Below are 6,461 nucleotides of genomic sequence, written 5' to 3'. Positions count from 1 at the left end.
AAGTAGTTATTCTAAACTTTTTTGTCATGTTTGTCCCTGACAGCATGCAATAAAATAACAATTATATAATAAAATTTATTTGTTCATTGTTTATTTTGAGCATATATTGTTAGACCGAGTTTATAAAGTATGTAATTTATGTATTGCACATGTGATGTCAACAATGGAACATATATATAATAAATTCTTTAGGAGTAAAATATTATCCAATGCCATTAATGATATGGACATTTCATTATGTAGTCTATGTTGGAGAAAAATCAATTTTTTTACATTTTAATCCATTAAGCCCAATACATAAAATTTAAAAATTTTTTAGGACCAATTTCATACAATATATAGGAATACGTAATCTAGAAAATTATACCTTGACAATCCGAGAAGATGAACAATTGAAATTAATCCAAGCTTCCCAGATCACGATCTGTCACCACCTCGTCTGTTAGATCACGATCTGTCACCACCACGCTTGTTAGATCACGATCTGTCACCACCACGGTTGTTAGATCACGATTCATCACCAATGATCTTCCAGGTTATGACTCAGGTTTGATCTACACTTGACGTGTGAGCGCTTTTATCACCACTAAAAGCAACTAACAGGAGAAAATAAGTCATTTTATATCTCTATCTAGTAAAAACCCTAAGCTCCATATTTTTCTATTTTTTAATTCTATTAATTAAAATTTGATTTAAATTAAGAAATAAAAAACAAAGGCAACGTTACTTGTTCTTGTGTTATAGGGGCCCACCTTGTAAAATAAGGCAAGGCCCCTTACATACAAGCATATTACATGGAGCCTCCCACTAAACAATATATTTAGGCTTTTAACCCAAATAGCTAGTTATCTTGCTTATTAATCCAGTAGCAGTGCAGTCAATTAATGAGCTAACCCGGGGATCATATGGGTACATACAATAGTGACTACAATAATTAGGCCTGTAATTAAACTAGCTCAATTATTTAATTCCAAATCTACTCCACTAAAAGATTGAAATTGACCTCCATAATTGTATGTTATCTAGGATAGTGTACTTGAATAATAATTCGACCCATGCCAATTAATTTCTTTACTGCACAATCCTTTGTACCACATCGTTAATTAAATCGATATCTCAATTGTCCAATCAATTTAATTACATCTTGTTCCTTGATACTTGTTTTCTCTAACGATCATTTTCAACATACTAAATATGTTGACACACTCTGGCCAAAGAATTCTATGATCAAGTGCCGAAAACCCATCAAGAGATGTGTTATACAAATTCTATATTGTTAATCTATAACTCCAATACTCATAATTGCTCCCACCAAGATACCGGGTAATCTTGACTACAAATATGTGTCGTGCCAATTGGTAACTCAAATGGAATAACAATTATAATCATGAAATCATAAGTAACTCAAGATTAAGATTACAGTAAAATTAATGCGTATGAGATTTAATAAATCTGACAGTTATTACAAAGTTAATTAAATCTCATATGTAATCCTGTTTAATGTAGTCTACTACATCAATAAATTCATACATGATTAAGACAAATCATTCAACGAATTTATTGCGGTCTAAATATAAATAGAGCACCCAACTCTATTTATCAACTGCGAACTTAATTTATTTAATAATAAGATAACTTGTATTTATGTCTTCTATGAATCCATATGATGATCACATAAATATATATAATATGATTAAACGGGCCTTATTTAAAATGTTTATGCAATTGAAAATATCTTAAATATTTTATTAATTAGAAAATAAATAAATTAGTATACTTTAAAGAGCATATAATCCCAATAGTCTAAACTTGGGTAAAAGCTTGTTTAGTCCCTATATTATGAGGTTAGTGTCCATTTAGTCCCTGTATTTTTAAAAACACCTCAAAACGTCCCTGCTACTAAATATTGACACTTATGCCATTATTTTTTTTTATTTTTAACTTGCTTTTACACTATTACATTTTTACAATAATGTTTCTTTTTTGGATATTAATAAAAAATTAAATTATCAAATTAAACTCAAAAATAAAATAAAAACAAAAAAAGGTATATATTAATTTTTATGGAAGCTCACGTATGTCTAAAAAATTAATATCGTAAAAAATTACATTATCAATTTTTTTAGAAAAATTAATATTTTAACTCAAAAGTGTGTTCCACAAAAATTAATATATATTATTTTATTTTATTTTATTTTTTGGTGTTAAACTGGTAATTTTTTTTTCTTTTTAATAATTTCTAAAAAAATTATTATAATAGGGTTATTTTTTTCTTTTTAATAATGTCTAAAAAATTATTATAATAGGGCAATATTATAAAAATAAGTTAAAAGGAACAAAAGATAATGGCAAAAGTGTCAATAATTTAATGGTAGGGATGGTTTGAGGTATTTTTAAAAATATAGGGACAAAACGGGTACTAACTTCAAAATATAGGGACTAAACGAGCTTTTACCCTCTAAACTTTTCTACTTCAATAATGAGTGATCTTATTTTGATCATTGAAGTGTATACTTCCACTACTAGAAAAATAGGCTACTATGATAGAATTTTTGTGATAGATTTTAAAAAATTAATCATTTATCATAAAAATATGACAAACATGTGATGGAATGTTCATATATCGTAAAGACATGATAGATTTGTGATAGTTTATTTATCTATCAAATACACATGATAACATATTAATATTTAATGAAACATTGAATTTATAATGGGCCAATTTGGGCATGGAACGACACCGTATCTTGATACCAATAAAAAAAATTTAAGTGTTGGACTCCCCTTTGGCTTCACATGGCAAGCCCTAATTTCTTAATCCAAACCTAATCACACACAAACACACAATCACGTTGCCTACACAGATTTGGTCATCTGCTGTGCTGCTTGCCGACAACAAATTGCTGCTCTTCGTCTTCGTCTTCGTCTTCGTCTTCGTCCTCATCCCCGATCTCTAGCTTGCTGGCTATTCCCATTTCCTTTTGTTTCACAACTTAATGGTTGTTGCCGGTAGCCTGCTACCTTCTTCAACTCCGAGCTATAGCTAATGTCTTCTTAATTTAGATTTTCTTCAAGTTCGAGTTGCTACTACTGTCTTCTTTTGTGAGAGGTAAGCTGATGGGTTCCTTCATTTGTACACTAGGGTTTGGGGTTCTCTGATCAGAATATATCGGCTGGTCTGGTGATTGCTCAACCGCCGTCGATTTTTGAGGTGCCGCCCAGGTTGAGCCCCGCAATTCTGCTTGACTCGCTAAATTTCAGTTTGTTTTCGCCTACACAGGTAATTCAATTTAACTTTGTCTGACCTAAAGTTTCTTCATTTATTCATTAGATTTTAGCTTGTTTAGGAAAGCTTTCATTTTTATTGGGTTTCGCATTTAAATTCTAATAATCCTTGGATTTGAATTTTGAATTTTTTTTTTTGGAGGGATGGAGAATTTTCTTCATTGCCTTGATTTGTTAGCAGTCGATTGGAATTTTGAATTAGAGCTTGCTGAAGCATTTACTATAGAATTTATAAATGTGCCCTGTAATTGGGATAAAAACTCTTGACTTAATTAATCTGAAAGAAGAACATTTTGAGCAATGTTGTAATGTGATTGTGCATTGCTGAGATAATCTCATCTTGTTTTGGTATTCTAAATATCCAAATGGACTGGATAGTAGGCTATCCAGGTCAAGTTTTAATGGTAATCGGGCATTTTTCTTTCTTGATTTTAGTTTCATCTCTTTTTAGATGAAGCATATGGTTAATGCAAACAATTAACGAAAGAAAAGCTTTTGGTATTACTAGTGTTGGAGATCCAATTGTCTTCATGTAAACTGTGAACACTTTTAACTCCCATATCTAAGATATAGAGATCTTTATGTAGCTTTAAGCCAAATATGTGAGAAATTCTCCAATCTAGTCACAACTTTATTAGCAACCAAGAATGAAAGAGTATTAGCTTCCAGTTATAATTTGATGACCGGAGCTTGAATGAGTGAGTGATAACTTGTATTGTCTATATTGCTTTGTATGTCATGCCTCACTGGCATTATGTTACTTGGGTATCCAAATTTTGCGTTTATCTATTACTAATTTCCCTGATTCATTGGATGCAACCTAGGGAGCCTTTAGAATGAAGCACTAGCAGGCCCTAGCATAGGTCACTACCCAAGCTGCACAAGCTGAATCTCATACACAAAGCCTTGTTGAATATCAATGTTAACACACTGAATAATTTCCTCTGTGACTTCAAGGTTTTAATCAAATTTAGAGGTATATGTAATTCTCAAACCCATTACAATTGACTGGTACTTGTGTTTTTTTGTTTTATTAGAAAGATATCTTCTGCAAAAACTTTATGAAATTCACTTTTGGAAATGCAAATGCTTTGTGTGGTGGTACTTTCATTTATTTGCTTGGTCTTCTACCATTTCAGTCAAATGATTTATTTTGACTCGTGCTTATGACTAACTTGTTGATAGAGAAACTAGGCTGTTTATGGATGTATTAATGTGCATCCTATGATTTTTCTCTTAATTGACATGTTGAACTTTTTGGAAGATTTTTTTTTTCAATTTGATTTGTCACATATTGTGCTATGTTAATTGGAAATGTTTTGGTTTGTGATCCATGTTGCACTTACGAGTCCTCAATACTCGGTGGTCCTTTAGCATCATAAATTAAATTGGATGCATTTAAAGCATCCATTGCGTAGCATCATGACACTAAAGGGTCTCATCTAGTTAGAATATTTTTTCTGCTTATTTCCTCCAGAAGAGACATTATATAAGAGTATATAGATTCATTCCTAAATGGACAATCAGAGTTGGTGACTAGGTAAACTAGCCGGGCAAAGAATGGTCTTGCAAAGCTAAATTGAAGATGTAATTTTGGAAAAATTGAAACAGCTGGTCCATAAATAATGATACTTTTGCTCCTAAGAACCAAGAGATTCCAGCCTATCTATCTTTTTTTGGTTTTTGTATATATATAACTCATGAGATTTATAATTTTTCATTATCATGTTAACCCCTGGTCTGGACTGTCCTAATATTTAAACTTCTTTCCACCATTTTCAATTCTTAAATTGACCAATATTTATCTCAATGTGTCCCTTTACTTGCCCGTTGAATTTTGCATCAAGGATCTGATGTGGTAGAAGAGAAGCTAACAATTTATGCGCTCGACAATGTCTTTGCCTTTTGAATTGATTGAGAGATCATCATTTCTTCACCCACTGGAAACTTTAGATTATGCTTTACGCTTTGGGCTTATACTGGCAAGCCTACAATCATGGTATTAAAGTTGGTAGATTGAGGAGATTCTGGTGATTCCAAAATTTTCTACATTTTCTCTTTATCTTTCGGATTTTTAGAACTTTTTCCTTTCTTTTTATTAGCTTGATTTTGATGGATTTTATTTAATTATATATGGAAGGTTAGATGTTGTGCATTAATTAAATTATAGTCTTGAAAAAATACTCTTTAAAAAAATTCATCTAGAAATTTAGAATTGAAATCTGTCGAAGGCTAGACTAAAAGTTCTCTTCTCGTCTTTGGCATTGCACTTGGTTTTATATTTCTCTTTACTATGTACTCTGTTGCAAAATATTTTGTTTATACTTAATCTTTTATAATCCAGCAACTCTTATGAAGACCTAGTCAACTGTCACTGCTACATAAGCATTCAGGTTATGCTGCTTTATCATCATTTTTATTTTCTTCCATTTTTCTCTTTTACAGCTTGTGAGCTTACTGCTTCATTATGTCAATTTTCTGAATGTGATTTTTTATTTTCTCTTGGGTTGTTTATTCTCATTTTCCCTTTAGTATCAAAGCTGATTAAATCAATTAGACACTGATGAATTTTATTATGAATTTGATTAATTGTAAGTGGGCAATATATTAATATGTATTTTTTGGGCACTCATTTTATTGTAACCTATGTTTCAGGTGATGTTGGTGGCTTTCGGGAATTTACTAAGAGTGTTTTTTTTATGGATTAATTGTTTTTCTAGTGATGTGTTGGTGATTGGATATTGTAAAGGATTTATTAGATATTGTATACGGATTTGATTCACCATATATTTTGTGATGCTATTTGTTGGAAGTTTCAAGTGATTGAAATTTTTAGCGCATCACACTATTTGGTATTTGATAGTTTTTATGAATTTGAATGTAATTTTTATTTCAATTAATTCAAGTTTTAAATGTGGTTTTTGTTGTTTTTATTTCAAAATTCTGGAATTTAAATAATAATAATTAATATTATTATAATTTCAAAATTAAAAATAATAATTTTATTCTTTTTTAAACTTTAAATCTCATGACAAAGAATGTGAATCATTGATATATGACAGCTTTTGAAGAAACCCATCAAATTCAAAATAATTTAAATACCTGCTAAAATTTCCAATTAATTCTCGAAAGTCTTTCAAAACGACGTCGCTTGGTTCGTGATACATGTGTGATAA

The 6,461-nt window shown here is 30.5% G+C and overlaps 1 long non-coding RNA gene across 1 annotated transcript; it reads left to right on the top strand.

The window, feature by feature from the left end:
• The first annotated feature begins 2,840 nt into the window (after positions 1-2,840).
• LOC112096808 lies at positions 2,841-6,096 on the top strand. Its single transcript, XR_002904635.1, has 3 exons — positions 2,841-3,280; positions 5,630-5,678; positions 5,941-6,096. It is a non-coding gene; the product is annotated as an uncharacterized LOC112096808 (long non-coding RNA).
• The last annotated feature ends 365 nt before the right edge of the window (positions 6,097-6,461 follow it).

Source organism: Citrus clementina, unplaced genomic scaffold, assembly GCF_000493195.1.
Source record: "Citrus clementina cultivar Clemenules unplaced genomic scaffold, Citrus_clementina_v1.0 scaffold_7, whole genome shotgun sequence".
NCBI lineage: Eukaryota > Viridiplantae > Streptophyta > Magnoliopsida > Sapindales > Rutaceae > Citrus > Citrus x clementina.
This window is presented reverse-complemented; position numbering and strand designations above follow the sequence as displayed.